The 16,697-nt window shown below is 43.7% G+C and overlaps 1 non-coding gene across 1 annotated transcript; it reads left to right on the top strand.

Annotated features, from left to right (window-relative positions):
* The first annotated feature begins 15,640 nt into the window (after window positions 1-15,640).
* Window positions 15,641-15,722, top strand: trnas-gcu (transfer RNA serine (anticodon GCU)). The gene has a single exon. It is a non-coding gene; the product is annotated as a tRNA-Ser (tRNA).
* Window positions 15,723-16,697: the final 975 nt, after the last annotated feature.

The following is a 16,697-nucleotide window of genomic DNA, read 5'->3' as shown; positions in this document are numbered from 1 at the left end:
AAAATACCCAACAACTCAACCTCAGCAGTGGGTGCCGCAAAAATGCCACAGACATTCTGACCCCTGAGCAAAGAAATTACTCATCATTTCTGAATTAAATAGACAATATCTAATTCTGTGTTCATGTAATTGGTGCTCTCCTCACACCAGCTTGTATCGACCCTGTCAAGATCCAGTGAATAGTGAACGTTTATAAATATTATTATGTGATTATAGAGCTCCCCTCCACCTCCTTTGTGTCAAGGAGAATAATCCCAGCCTAACAAATCATTCCACGAAGCTCCATTTTGGACAGAGTTAGCAACACATTTGTAAATCTCTGCTGTCCCTTACAGCGTCCTTACATATTATTAAGGCAGGTGAAGAAATTTCGGCGAGGAAACGGGTTGAAATTTCAGGCGCAGATGGGAATTGGAACTTGAAATCAGAAAGCGATTGGAATCGGATTGATCCACAGAAGGACCAAATGCAGCAATGATAACTCTGACAAATGAGAATCTAATCATATTCGATTGACATTGAATGGCTTCATTGTAACTGAATTCCTCAGCGTGATCGTCCTGGGAGCTAGTATTTAGAAGAAATGGAACCTGCCCGCCCATATAAAGAAGTTGACTACAATAACATGTCCGTCGGTCGACTTTGTTTGATTATTAACTCAACTCTTGTCTCCGTGAAGCCTACGTTGTCCGCAACGCACAAATTAGATGTTTAACAGAACTCTCTCCATTTGCCTCGGTGGGTGCAGCTTCAATACCACTGACGGAACTGGACGCCATCCACGACAATGCATCACTTAACTGTACATTCTTCAATACCTGAATATTTATTCGCTTAACTGCTAAAGCATAATTGCAGCAGAGTGCACCACCGAGAAGATTCAACTGGAGTAACTTATCCAGGTTTTATTGACAGAACCTTCAATGTTCAAAAACTTTACCGACTATAATACAAGGTTGAAGATGCACTGAAACGTCACCGTTTGCAAATTACCCTCCAAGGAACATACCAGCATGACTTGGAGAGGAACCAGTGGTAAATGCATTGAGTGGTGAAGCGGTCTTGATGGGCAAAGTGTTATACTTCAGCCCTCCCTCTTTTATCATACATTTTTTTTTAATGATTATTGCATTGACCAGACTTGTACACATTCCTTTAGTTGTTTCCTAAACTGGCGCTTGCGCTGGTCAACAATAGAAAATAGCCAAAAACCCTCTCGACAACTGATCTCCCTGTCCAACAATCTTCAGAGATCTGTGAATGTCCACTCCAAGATCTCTTTGTTCCTGTACACCACTCAGAATCCTCACTGTTTTTGTTTCAACTCCCCAAATTCATTATCACTCATCGGTCTGGATTCAATTACATTCTCCATTTTCCCTTTCTACCTGATTGTTATATCCCTGCGGTCCCTGACATTATTCATCATAGTCAACTACACAACTTCTAAATCATGACTCCGACAACTAAGTTTGAATTATTGATCAACATCAGGAAACAGTGGTACTCCACTGCAAAAAGGCATCCAAACATGCTTCATTTTTGGATGGGATGAATACCTGAAATAACAGCAGAATCAGACCCTTGCTGTCATTTATAAACCTGATGGTGACTCTGCAGGTTGGTCTCCTGACTGATTCTTTCTCACATATGGGAGTGGTGAATGACCTGTCCACTTTGTGACTGAGCAAGTGAGTTTACATTTCAACGGGTAATTGAATCCCTTCCTGCAGACCCCGCCCCCATGGACCTGACTTCATTGCGGCGTAGGTATCCTTGTGTCTGTTTAGATTGGATAAGCAGTTGAATTTGAGTCCACGCTGAGACGACTCCCAATTATCCCCGTCATCCATGCATCTTTTTATATCCTTCCTTATTCTCCCACGGAGTGTGACCATCATAGTCTGAACAGCACTTGCCGTTCATCCTTAAATCTCCTTGACCTGAGTCAGAGGGAATTTATGGGTGAACCGTATTATTGTGTGGCTGGAGTCATATATTGGTTAAGGACGGCAGATTTCCCTTTTGAAGGGAAATTTATGAATGGTTTTTCAGCAACTTAAAACTTTTTGTCACTCTTCCTCTGAGCGGGTTTATATTCCAGATTTTATTCATCAAATCTAATTACCTGCAGCTGCCATGCTCCATTCTCCAAGGGTTGCTAGCCCAAATATCGCCATTACATTTGCAGATGACAGGAAGATTGGTGGAGTAGCAGAAATCATAGGGGACTGTCAAAGAATGAAGGATAATATAGATAGACAGGAGAGTTGAGTGGAGAATTGGCAGATGGAGTTGAATCCAAGCAAATATGAGGTAATGCATTTTGGGAAGTCGAATTCTCCAGCCAAGTATATTGTAAACGGAAGAGCCTTGGGTAAAGTTGATGAGCAGAGAGATCTGCGAGTTCAGGTCCTTTGTACCCTGAATGTAGCTGCACAGGTAGATCGAGTGGACAAGAAGGCATATGGCGTGCTTGCCTTCACCGGACGGGGCATTGAGTATAAGAGCTGGCAGGTCATGCTAAAATTGTAAAAGATTTTGGTTCAACCGCATTTAGAATGCTGTGTACTGTTCTGGTCGCCAAATTACCAAAACAATGTGCACGTTTATGAAAGAGTGCAGGGAAGGTTTATGAGGATGTTGCCTGGTATAGAAGGTGCTAGCTCTGAAGAGAGGTTAAGTCGGTTACGTTTGTTTTAACTAAAAAAAAACGAGATTGAGGCGGACCTGATTGACGTCTACAAAATCATGAAGGGTATAGCCAGGGAGGATAGAGATAAGCTTTTTCCCAAGGTGAGGGATTCAATAATGAGATGTCACGCGTTCAAGGTGAGAGATGAAAAGTTTAAGAGAGCGCAACGTTGGAAGTATTTTACACAGAAGGTGCTTGGTACCTGGATAGAGTTGCCCACAGAGGTAGTAGAGGCAAGCACGGTAGATTCATTTCAGGTGCGTCTGGACAGATGCATGAGTATGTGGGGTGCAAAAGGATACAGATGGTTTGGAATTGGGTAATAGGTTGAGACAGTGGATCAGCTCAGGCTTCGGCGTCCAAAGGATCTGTTCTTGGGCTGTAAGTTTTCTGTGTTCTTTGTTCTTCTTTGTTCACTACACTACGAACTTCATGCTACATTGCTACATCTCAGAGAATGACATTGTCAATTCCAATTATCACAGAGGGAATGAGAATATGAAATGTGGCTGTGTCGGAATGAAAGTGATGTATGCTGGATTGGAGTGTTTACTGGGAGCAATGATGTGGATGTCGATGTGATCAAAAACAGCTCTTACTGTCAAAGTAAGAAAACAGCGCATTGTTAAGGAAAATTTCAGAGAATGCTTTCAATTAATCGACCTCTTGCTTTAGGCTCCAGCATGCGTCTGCTGAGCCAATCTGCAGTGCGGGTTAATGCTGCTATTGTATCTTAATAACCTAATACACGGAGACAAATATGCCCTTCCGCCCCGCCTTTGACCAGGAGCACTCCCGGCTTTGGCATTTCATGCGCCTCTGTACCATCAAAGAAGAACCACGTCCTCACTTTCAAACCATTCATTCCATTTCGATACCGTGGTTGTGAGATCATTTCTCATGTAGCAGCTTTTACAACATGGACCATAGATTATTGGAACATCAGGCTCAGGAAAAGGACACAGGTAGCAGTGAGGAAAAGAAAAAAATATTTAAAGTCCCTCTTTCTGTGGAATTCTACATCATTTATTTCACTTGCTCATTTGGCTCTATCTAGTCTATTGTGTGCAGTTCTGTAATTCGCATGATACCACGGATATGATAGCACTGGAAATGATGCAGGACAGATTTGAAGAAAAATTCGATAATCTGGAGATGTTTTTCTTACAGCAGAAGAAATTGAGAGGAGACATGTTTGAGATAATCAGAACTATGGATGGTGTAGACTCTCTTTGATGGTGAGATCGATCACGGGGGGAGGGGAGGGTGGCATAGACCTAAGGATAGAAGAGGAAATATTTGAGTGAACGCAAAGACAAATGATTTAAAATAGCGGTTAGTTGAATTCTGGAAATCAGTGCATGCAAAAGTTGGAGAGGCAGAAATCCTCATAACAAAATTCAGATGTGAATTTTGTGATGTCAACACAGATGAGGTTATAGGCCAAGTGATTTAAAAAAGTGTTCGGATAGTTAAGCGAATGTTAATTTCCAGTAATACCAAATAGGTTTCTTTTTACATAAAATTCCTGGATAGTACTACCGCCTGTCGCTGCGTGAGATCCGGTTCAATTCGCTTCCAGGACGTATGCTTGAATATAGGGAGGACTCAGTCGGTAGAACTGAACCTTTCCACGCCAGAAACCCGCATTCTATTCCAGACTTGTATGACTGACTGTGTGGAATTTGCACACTCATGCTCTCTCTCTCTCTCTCTCTCTGTCTCTCTCCCTTGTGAGTTTCCTCTGGCTGCTCCGATTACTTCCCACAGTGCAAAGTTGTGCAATTCAGGTCAATGGCAAACAGAATCTGAATGGACTGTAAGTGTTGTAAGACAGAGACAAAAGTCAGAATTTCAGCTCGAGGAGAACAGAATGACCATTTCGGGTCAACAGACCCTTCCTCGGAACTGTTTTTAATTCGCAATGTTAACTCTGATTTCTCTACACTGATGCTGCCTGACTCGCTGAGCTTTTGGAACAATTTCTATTTTTGTAGGTGGATCATAAATGCGATTTAAAAAGATTGAGTGGGGGAGTGTGAATCTCTTCCACGGCACAGTGCAGGCACAACTGGCCAAATGGTTTCTGTATGCACTGTGTCTAATTCCATTAACTCTGTATCTATAAGTCGTTATCCCTTTTTTAGTCTTTGTTTTTCACATCTCTCCTGTCATGTGAAGTGCAGAGCAGGACAATCGATGTATCGGGGATAGGCCACCAACAAACCATTATCACCTGAGCCTGGAAGATGAACCCCTCATATTCTGCCTTGGCACCCTGCAACCACACGGGATAATTGCGGATTTCAACGGCTTCCTCATTTCCCTCCCCCCACATTATTAGAGTCTGAAGCATCCAACTCAGCATCACCCTCCAGACCCATACATCTCTCCCCCTCTGACATATCACCTCCTCCCGCGACTCGACCCACCATTCGCTTTCCCAGCTACCTTGCACCCAACTCTAACCCCCACCCATTTATTTCTCAGCCCCCACCCACCACACTCAGTCCTGATGAAAGACGTATGCCAGAAACGCCGATTCTCCCGCTCCTCGGATGCTGCCTGACCTGCTGTTCTCTTCCAGCATGACACTATCGCCATGTCGAAGATAGACGATCTCAGCTCAGGCTCGTTTTTTGAGAGCGGAGAAGGCTGAGTGAGGAAGTGATTAAGGTGCACATTAAGGGGATAGATAGGTGTGATGGGAATAAACTTCTAATGGGAAGAGTTAACAACCAGGGATCTCCGTCAAACGCAAGTAAGAGGATGTTCAGAGGAGATATTGGAAGAACGTTTTCACTCTGGGAATGTTGTTTATTTGGAATTCACTGTTTGAACGTGTGGTAAAACTATGCGTCAGGAGTATTTACCGAATAATTGAGAAGTTAGAGCACACATGGATAAGGCCCAGGTACTGGAAAGTGGGGTGAAGTTAAACAGATGTCTGATGAAAGAACCGAACACTGTACAGAAAATACAGAGCATGAAAGCATGGGAAGGGTAAAGACATGGAAACTACTGGCGATCTGTTACAAGGGGTCTGCGGAATGCCACATTCGTCACAGGGTCACTGGGGCAGGATGGGGCCAGTGTGGCAGGATAGGAAAAGAATAGTGGAATGCTCCTACACCAAATAGCAGAGTCAGACTGGGCTGAAAGGTTACAATGGCAGACGGAGATAAAAGCAATTAGTAAAGTCACCCTTGCCTACTCAATATCATCATGGCAGTTTGGGGCAAGTCGTGATAATACATACTTAGGACATGACTTTAAATAAATAATTGATAGTACAGTCAGCCTGCTTGAGACGCTTGTAGACGGAAAGATATGACACTAAATATCTAATCAGTAGTTCGTAGAGTCAGCTTGGGTCAGGAAAACATTGTGATAGATGGGGTAGCTAAATATCTAATCATGACAGGTTAGTCTGGGATGGAAGGTCATTGTAGCACAGGTGGCAGTAGAATACCTAGTAGTGACAGTAGAATAATATTAAGTAGAATTATGAAAAACCATAGTGGCGGAAGTAGAACGACAATGGGAACTAACACCATTGGTTTATTGTATAGCTGGAGTGAGGTAATTCTGACTAACACAGTTGGGCATTCTGATAAGCTAAAAAACACGATTAAATACAAGGTATAAAGTGATGGAGTTTAATTCAGATACATGCGACGTGCTGCACTTTGGGAAGGCAAATCTTAGCAGGACTTATATACTGAATGGAATGGTCCGAGGCAGTGTGGCTGAACAAAGAGACCTTGGAGTGCAGGTTCAAAGCTCCTTGTAAGTGGAGTCGCAGGTAGATAAGTTAGTGAAGAAGGAGTTTGGTATGCTTTCCTTTTTTGGTCAGAGTGTTGAGTACAGGAGTTGGGAGGCCATGTTCCGGCTGTACAGGACATTGGTTCGGCCACTATTTGAATATTGCGTGCAATTCTGGTCTCTTTCCTACCGGAAAGAGGTTATGAAACTTGGAAGGGTTCAGAAAGATTTACAAGAATGTTTCCAGGGTTGGAGGATTTGAGCTATAGGAAGAGGCTGAACAGACGGGCTGTTTTCCCTGGAGCTTCGAAGGCTGAGGGGTGACCTTATAGAGGTTTACAAAGTCATGAGGAGCTTGGATATCATAAATAGATAAAGTCCTTTACCTGGTTCGGGGAATTCATAACTAGAGGGCATAGGCTTAGTTTGAGAGGGGAAAGATAAAAAAAAAGACACCTAAGGGGCAACTTTTTCACCCAGAGTGTGGTACGTGAATGGAATGAGTTGCGAGATGATGTGGTGGTGGAGGCTGGTACAATTGTAACATTTAAGAGGCTTGTGAATAGGAAGGGTTTGGAGGAATATGGGCCAGTTGCTGGCAGGTGGATTAGATTGGGTTGGGATATCTGGTCGGTATGGACAAGTTGAACAACAGGTTCTGTTTCCATACTGCACATCTCAATGACTCTATGACTCTATGTCAAGAACCTTAAGTTTCGGGGGATTCAAGAATTTGTTTTCTGAATGTCACGGTTTTTGTTTGCAAATAAAAGATATACTCCTTGAAAAACTCTCCGCATCTCCTGGTGATTGTTGACATTTTCTCCACGACAACCAAAACTTTGGGTGCAGTAAAATTGTGGCGACTGCAGCTCTGTGGTGCAATGAAAAGCGTGTTAGATTTCTACAAATTTGGTAACTTTGCTATTCAAAGTTTGTGAGTTTGAACCGCATCAGAATTGGAGTTTAGTTCAGTTTTCAGCTGAATCATTGATTGTTGTGCTGATTCATCGCCAATTCCTGTCGTCTGGAGTTCTCGTCCCTGCTACTGACCAGAGGAAATTCCTTACCTTCTAGGTTGTGAGTTTTTACGGAATCATGTTCAGACCAGAATCAGATGCTCACCCGCAAAACCTGCAAATTCCGTGCAGAAACCCATTGTCTCTGAACACATTTCCCTCCCAAAGTTGCACAGAAATGTTCGATTGCTTAAGTGTCTTTATCCCGTTGTGTGACAGGTTGTTGTGGATGAGCTGTGGAAAGACATTGACGTGTTTAGACAGCCATGATGATATCAAACGGCGGGTAGTACAGGTGTTTGGAATAGCCTCCTCGTGTTCATCTTTTTCTGTGCTGTTTCTTACAGAGTGTTTTCAAAATTAACATGATGAGAGCAATGTGAATCGACACTACGGAATATCAAAGTCCTCCCCTTTACACTAACGCTCTCACAGCCAAAACAGACAACTCCTATTGCTGATTTAAATCAGATAGTGATGGATTCTCTCAGGCGCTCTGTCAGACTACATGCTCCTTCACACAGGTTTCCAACTGGGTACATGGAGCAAGCAAACGTGTGGATATTGGGATTCAGGGACAGGTATCCAATCTGCTGGGCTGCAGTTCTGGTCACATGAATTTCTGACATGCTGAGACTTTCTGTGCATTCTACCTACTTGACGATTTAAACTGTAATTGAATTTTTATTATTGCATAACATTCTTACATCTTCAACATTCATGCAAACTGTGCAACGTGTTCTTGGATGTAGGAATGGTGAAGATTATTAATGATTGCAAAATGTTTCATGTTAACTGTATGACCTTTCAGAAGGAAGTTGGCGAAGTTTCATTGATTCGAATTCTGTGCGGATTGAAGCTGATTGAAGGAAAAGCCCTGCGACAGCGGCAAGGTAACATTGTCTGTAAACAACGCAGAAACCAACGGAAACCCATTTTTCAATATCGTCTATTTTTTTTACATTTTTTGTGTCCCTTTTGTATCCTTTTCGTGAACCTGATGCTTCAATAATCACATGCTCATGGCAGTGTCACCTTGTCTGCATTAGCTTTAATTTCAGAACTAGATGGATCAGGGAAATGAAGTAGGTTGAGTGACTGAGGTACCAGTGGGGCAGCACATCACCACCAAAGATCCCACAGTGTTGTGGTTCAGTGGTAAGTACTGCTGCCTCAACGGGGTCCAAAGTTCGATTCCAGCCTCGGTGGACTGTCTGTGTCGAGTTTGCACATTCTCCCCGTGTCTGCGTGGGTTTTCTCTGGGTGTTCCAGTTTCCTCCCACAGTCTAAAGATTGTGCAGGTCAGGTGAGTTGGTCATTCTAAATTGCCCATAGTGTATTTGTCAGAGGGGAAATTTGTCTGGTTGGGTTACTCTTCGGAGGGTTGGTGTGGACTTTTGGGTCCGAAAGGTCTCTTTCCATACTGCAGGGAATCTAATAATCACAGCAAAAGTAGAGCAGTTGAGTTAAAGTTCCCAAGGTACGTGTTGGTCACGTGACAGGTTCGCTATCTGCGGCTCTCGTCACGCAGTTGGTCAGCGCTGAATACTTAAAAGTGCATAACATGCCAAGGCTGTAAGTTCAATGCTTATCTAAAGATGTTGTTACTGACATTAACCAGGGATTATTGAAGATCAGACTGAAGCGCAGTTGAAAACAATGTTGAATAAAGTAGCATTTATTTGAATACTCCAGTTTCTGACGTAGGGAAAAGTTTTGTCTTTGTTAAACATGCCAATTATTAACAGAAAATCTGCAAATATTCCCCACGTGAATATCCACCTGTGGATAGAGAAACAGAGGTGAAATTTTAGCTTGATGACCTTCCTCAAATCGCTGACCCAGCACTGGATTACATCCTGGGAATGTCTGTATAAATCGTTTCATATCATTCAATTTCCTGCAAGCTGCACAGTTCATTCAACCAATCGAAAGTATTAGATTTATCTCTTTGTGGAGTTTGACTGTTGTCAGTAAACCTGGTAAAGGATCTGGGCAAGTAGTTTTGCTGTTGGGAGGAACAAAGGGTCAAACTGGAATAAGTTTGAGTCTTGACACAGGATTTGTCAAGCGGAGATAAAAGTGTATTATATAGATTCACTCCCCTTTCCCTTGATTTTGATCAACTGTTCAAGACAACAGATGGCAATGATAATGATGTTTTACATCGACAGACCAAATCTTGCTCACTGGAGGCACCACAGTAGAACAGATCAGGTGAGCGGGGAGATGATGATCCTTGTGGAAACCTGAGACAGTGAGAGAATTAGTTCCATCCAGACCTTCCCCTTACTGAGGACGAACGATCAGTCCTCAGCAAAGGAATCACCTTCATCCCCCTCTGTCCATGCATCAATGAATTTAATACACGCCGTGATGTCGAACCCTTCTTCTGCCGCCTCCACCTCCGAGCTTACTTTCACAATCAGGACTCCCGCCCACCTTCCGAGGACTGCTTCGCCCACCTCCAACACAATGCATCCACCTGGACACCCCGCGCTGGCCTATTACCTGCCCTCAAACTCTTGATTTCCAACTGCCACTGGGACATTAACCGCCTCAACCTGTCTACGCCCTTCCTCACTCCAACCTCTCACCCACACAACGCGCAGCCCTCCAATCCCCCTGCTCCAATCCCAAACTCACCATCAAGCCAGCAGATATAGGGGGCGCAGTGGTAGTCTGGCGCACTGACCTCTACACTGCTGAAGCCAAACTCCAACTCGAGGACACCTCTTCCTACCGCCTCCTCGACCATGACCCCACCTCCATCACCAAACCATCATCTCCCAGACCATACAGAACCTCATAACCTCAGGAGATCTCCCAAACACAGCTTTCAACCTCATTGTCCGGGAACACCGCACTGCCCGGTTCTACCTCCTTCCAAAGATCCACATGCCTGACCACCCTGGCCGACCCATTGTCTCAGCATGCTCCTGCCTCACTGAACTCATCTCTACCTGCCTCGAAACTGTCCTATCCCTCCAGTCCAGGAACTCCCCACATCCGTTCGAGACACCACCCACACCCTCCACCTCCTCCAAGACTTCCGTTTCCACAGCCACCAAAGCTTCATCTTCACCATGGATATCCACACCCTCTACACCTCCTTCCACCATGACCAGGGCCTCCAAGCCCTCCGGTTCTTCCTCTCCTGACGTCTCCAACAGTACCCTTCCACCGACACTCTCATTCGTTTGGCCGAACTGGTCCTCACCCTTAACAATTTCTCCTTCGATTCCTCCCACTTCCTCCAGGTCAAAGGGGTAGACATGGGCACACGTATGGGCCCCAGCCATGCTTGTCTCTTTGTTGGCTACGGAGAACAGTCGATCTTCCGTCATTACACCGGCACCACTCCCCACCTCTTCCTCTGCTACATCGATGACTGCTTTGGCGCCACCTTGTGCTCCCGTGAGGAGGTTGAGAAATTCATCAACTTCACCAACACATTCCACCCTGACCTTAAATTTACCCGGACCATCTCTGCCACCTCCCTCCCCTTCCTGGACCTCTCCATCTCCATTAATGACGACCGACTTGACACTGATATTTTTCACAAACCCACCGACTCCCACAGCTACTTGGATTGCAACTCTTCCCACCCAACCTCTTGCAAAAATGCCATCCCGTATTCCCAATTCTTCCCCCTCAGCCGTATCTGCTCCCAGGAGGACCAGTTCCACCACAAAACAAACCAGATGGCCTCCTTCTTTTGAGACTGCAATTTCCCTTCCCACGTGGTTAAAGATGCCCTCCAACGCATCTCGTCTCCATCCCGCACCTCTGCCCTCAGACCCCACCCCTCCAACCGTAACAAGGACAGAACGTCCCTGGTGCTCACCTTTCACCGCACCAACCTTCGCATAAACCAAATCATCCGCCGACATTTCCGCCATCTCCAAGCAGACCCCACCACCAGGGATATATTTCCCTCCCCACCCCTTTCTGCCTTCCGCAAAGACCGTTCACTTCGTGACAACCTGGTCAGGTCCACGCCCCCCTACAACCCACCCTCCCATCCTGGCAGCTTGCCCTGCCACCGCAGGAACTGCAAAACCTGCGCCCACACATCCTCCCTCACCTCTATCCAAGGCACAACAGGAGCCTTCCACATCCATCAAAGTTTTACCTGCACATCCACGAATATCATTTCTTGTATCCGTTGGTCCCGATGCGGTCTCCTCTACGTAGAGGAGACTGGTCGCCTCCTAGCAGAGCGCTTTAGGGAATATCTCCGGGACACCCACACCAATCAACCCACCGCCCTGTGGCCCAACATTTCAACTCTCCCTCCCGCTCTGCCGAGGACATGGAGGTCCTGGTCCCCCTTCATCGCCGCTCCCTCACCACCAGGCGCCTGGAGAAAGAACGCCACATCTTCTGCCTCAGAACACTTCAACCCCAGAGCATCAATGTGGACTTCAACAATTTCCTCATTTCCCCTTCCACCACCTCACCCCAGTCCTAAACCTCCAGCTCAGCACTGTCCCCGTGACTTGTCCTGACTTGTCCTACCTGCCTATCTTCTTTTCCACCTATCCACTCCACCCTCCCCGCTCCCCGATCTATCACCTTCATCCCCTCCCCCACTCCCTATTGTACTCTATACTACTTTCTCCCAATCCCCACCCTCCTCTAGCTTATCTCTCCAATCTTCAGGCTCTCTGCTTTTATCCCTGATGAAGGGCTTTTGCCCGAAACGTTGATTTTACTGCTCCTTGAATGCTGCTTGAACTGCTGTGCTCTTCCATCACGAATCCAGTTTCTGATCAATTGGTCCATTCCTCCACAGATCTGTCAGAAATACTGAATTTTTCCAGCAACTTCTGTATTTGTTTGATTTTCGACATCGGCGGTTCTTTCATTTTTTTTTCTTATTTTCCACCAATATGATTTGGCTAAAGATTATGTTGAATATTTTGAATATGACTGCGATAGAATAGCCAGATTTCAAAAGCCCGCTACTGCTACTTGGTTCACGTGACCAATACCTTTCCACTTGATCACTGCGCCCTACAGCTGAACTGCAGATAAATTAACAAAATTATGGCATTCTCTCGGTTTGGTAATCAGGAGCGAGATTGTTTGAATTGTCGAAAAAGTAAGATATACTGATAAAATACAGTATATTAAATGGGGAACCACAAGGGAAAGAGAGAACAGTGAAAGATAGTGTTCTGGCAAAATTTAAATGTCATTGCTCAAGATTCAGAAAATGCTAGCATTCACAAACATACCACAATGTGGAATGTAACTTTCAGGACAAGCAAAGCAAGCAGATTGCAAAATCTTAGTCTGAAAGTTTTGCAGCATCAGTTTTAGGTTAAATGAATGCACACATGGGTTTCAGTGCTGTAATGATCTCATAAACTGTAGGAGGAAATCCTTGCCTGCGAGGATACGTGCGGAATGTTCACTGATTCATTCCAGTAATGGCAGGACTGTCCTCTGGAAGCATCTGAATACAATTATTCAATGCTCCATGGAGTTTCGAATAAGAGGTGAAGGGAATGTCTCCATTCACAAATTAATCATTCAGTAGAACTCAATACAAGGACACATGAAGTGATAAACAAAGTGGGCAAGAACACGGAAATATGATACACAATAGCTACGACAATTTCTATGTGCAAAGTGTTGATTTCAGACCCACGGTGGCTTTTGGTAATGATATTTATTGTCCAGAACCAGTCTGCACTGGAATGACTCGAACCCTACTGTGATGTATTTGAACTTCAGTTACCTTTAGAAATAGCTGACACTCACTCAGATCATGGAGATTTAGAGAAATCATATTTAAAGCATATAGTTCATCTTGTAACTGTGAAATCTTTAGGTCACCCTCAGTGGGAGCATTGTGTGTAATCCTTGTCCTTATTCTCCAACAAAGTCATGTGAAGAGGTTAGGAAGGGCACAGACGCTGCTTACTGAATAACAAGATATTAGGAAGCCCAGGGATGGGATTTACTGAGACATAAAAAACATCAGAAAGGATAGAAATGATTTCATCCGCATTATGGACAGAATGAAGGAGTTTATGCACGACATGTGGAAATACTGGACCAGAAACATTCAAGTTTTAAAGTAAACAAAAGAGATTTTCTCATAACGTGTGGTTTGAAGTGACTAAGTCGGGGAAATTTCGTCTTTCGAGTGAATCAACAACTTTAGTTGGAGCTTCAAAACCATCAGTGAATGATTAAGAATAGATTGGATGAGAGTTTCTTCCACTCAATAAAGTTGCTGAATTCCTGAATGACTTTCTGGAAATAAAACGTAGATTTCTGATTTCACCGTGTTTTAAAAAACACACAAACAACCATACAAGGAGGGAATTTACCATTGAAAGAAAGTAAAAATGTGGGTCTGGATTAATTTCGATTTGGTTGTTTTCAGACACAAAGACATTTCATGAACACGTTCAGCTGAAGAAAATTGAGTATAAAAAGTTCCTGGATTTGAAAGATATAGCGTATTATTCAAGGTGAAGCATTGTAAATGGGGCTGATGTCGTAAAATAACTGCAGACAGAAGTTACATCGTAATAAGTGGCATTTGAATCGTCACTTGGAGACGCAACACCTACTTTAAAGATTTGACCAGATTCACATGATGTTCGGTGTATTTCACGCTTTCTTATATCCACCAGCAAGTCTACTCTGTCTTTTTTGTATTTTTAACCCTCTGTGCTGCTCTGCAGTACACCATTCCAGCTGAAAGATGCTCAGACTAAAAGTGAATACAATATTCAGACGGTCCTATGTGATCAGTCTATTTTTATTATTATTACAATGGCCATTGCGAGTTTGCAACAAACTGCATAACATGAAAACAGATCAACATCTATTTTCCCGGAAATTAACGCAGTGCACATGGGAAACTTCATCCGTCTGCTGAAAAATCACCTTCGGCTCTCCCTCCACACATGTCTCTTCACGTTTTAAGTATTTGCAATATGTTTTTTGATCAAGGTGTCAGTATCCTGAAAAGGTCGTTTCTCAATCCACAAAAACTGGTACTTTCCCATAAACGTGACATTGTTCAATATCACCTTCTATCCGTACCCCTCAGCACGACAAATTGAAGCTGCTCCATGTGAGGCTCAAACTTAAAACTTCGGCAGAGCGCAGCCCACTATACTTGCACAGAGATACCATGCACTGATCACCTTCAGCACTGGAGCAACACATTAATGCTTACCTCCACATTCCTGGTTGTACATTAACTCGGTAAACCGAGTTTCTCCGATTCCATGGCTGGTCACTGCGATCATACGATCATCTTCACCAGTGGTTCTGACCCCGTGTTAGGCAAGTGGTGAGCCACTCATTGTAAAGATGTAAAAATGTACAACTTCAACTTTTGCCTTCACTAACCCATGAGCTTTTTATTTTTTTATTTTGTTTCTCATCTGTAGAAATCTTAAAGCCTTCATCTTGAACAGACTCAATAACAGATCTCCATTGTGTCTCTGACATCAAATTCCAAAATGTAAACCCCCTCTGAATTCTTCCACCGCAGTCCACTGTTTGGGAAGTTTTCCTGTTCAGGGGAATGCACTTGCCAGTGTGTCAACTGCTGCTCCCAGCATTCGCTCTGGCACTGCACTCATTTTCCTTCTGATATTGCTCACTGTGTTGCTGTGATCATACAGTGACTTGGTGTCGCACGGCCAGGAAAATGATACAGATCAAGGGTTTTGCATTGTTGAATTCAATTGTCAGTTTAGCCTTATTTAGGATTTTGAAATTGTCTGTTGTGTACACAGGTGCGTGTCAAAAATATCTGAGTGGAAGAAAGGTGTTCTGAGTAATGACATTGAGCACTATGCACTCTCCTCCAGTCTGGAAAACAATTCCTCACAGACAACTTTACACCTCCTGCTGTCACGGGCTCTTCATTCCATTGACTTCAAATCTTCATAGAAATCAACAGACCTTGTTACATCGTCATTTCTTCATTTTTGTTCAGATCACTGTGAGCACAGAGTCACAGTGGGAGTGTGTTTGCCCCACAACTCAGAGGTAAGACCGTACTCTTGGAACCGTCCTGTACTATTTATCATTTCACCAATACCAAGGAGAAATATCTGCTGCTCAGCATAATTTACGCAATTCACTTATTCATAATGTCAAATGTGCCCCTGGCTTACGTGACGAGGTGGCTGAGAGGTTAAGGCGATGGACTGCTAATCCATTGTGCTCTGCACGCGTGGGTTCGAATCCCACTCTCGTCGCTGTTATCAAGGATTTTCAATTTTGCTATCTTTGGATGATCACAGCTGTCCAATGGTCTGTTTATATGCATCGACGCAATAATAAAATCTCAAAGAATAATTTGAGTCTTTTGCCTAAACTACAGTGAAATGTAGATTGAAATGGGACAATGAAAAGGAACGCGATTATCTTTTCCAAGTCAAGTTGCTGTGAACTTTCATCGTATGAAAGAGATCCAGGAGAACCAAATAACGAGAGGTGCGAAGTGCATGTTGATGCATGCGATTCTTAATGAGTGTTTTGTCAGATGAAATTTGTAGCAGTTGGGTAGAAGTGATTCATCTTGGTGAAAAGAGCACAGAGAGACAGCACGAAACAATGGAGATATTTCAAAAATGGCAGGGGATGGGTGTAGGGGCACCCGAGAACTGGCTGTAAATGCACAGTAGAGAATTACCGATGTGGGTGCCGTGCATGGGCACGGACAGACTTACACATTGGTCTTATCCTTTCCCCTTGCTCTCGCCATTAATGAATGCTGGACATAAGACACATATAAACACAAGATGTGGGAAACAAGCTCCCTCTCGTTATGCACACACTTGATGCATCATATTGAACTATGAACAACTGGAGAAGTCAGCAAGTTAACTGCAGGGACTGGACCTAAACTGTGTATCAATAACCGCAGATTTATGCAGCATAAACAAGAAAACTGATTTGAAATGTCTTTATACGCATGTCATTAACAGACGGTTCGTTCTAATACCCGTGTGGCTGAAAGACATAGACACCACATTTCAAGGTGGATGACAACATTACCAATTTTGTTCAGAAATTGAGATCTATTTGATAATTTGACACAGTGACCAAGTTTAATTTAAATAATACAAACCAAATTCCCTCACGTGAAATAAAAGAGTGATTCTACAACAAACATTGTCCTTGCTAAGTAGCAGTTACGCAACATGAAAAAAAGAATGTGATTTCTCGTG

The sequence above is a fragment of the Chiloscyllium plagiosum genome, unplaced genomic scaffold, assembly GCF_037043375.1.
Source record: "Chiloscyllium plagiosum isolate Xiang-an unplaced genomic scaffold, Cpla_swu_hap1 HiC_scaffold_111, whole genome shotgun sequence".
In the NCBI taxonomy this organism is placed as follows: Eukaryota; Metazoa; Chordata; class Chondrichthyes; order Orectolobiformes; family Hemiscylliidae; genus Chiloscyllium; species Chiloscyllium plagiosum.
The sequence above is the reverse complement of the archived record's forward strand: the minus strand, read 5'-3'. Positions and strand labels throughout refer to the sequence as shown.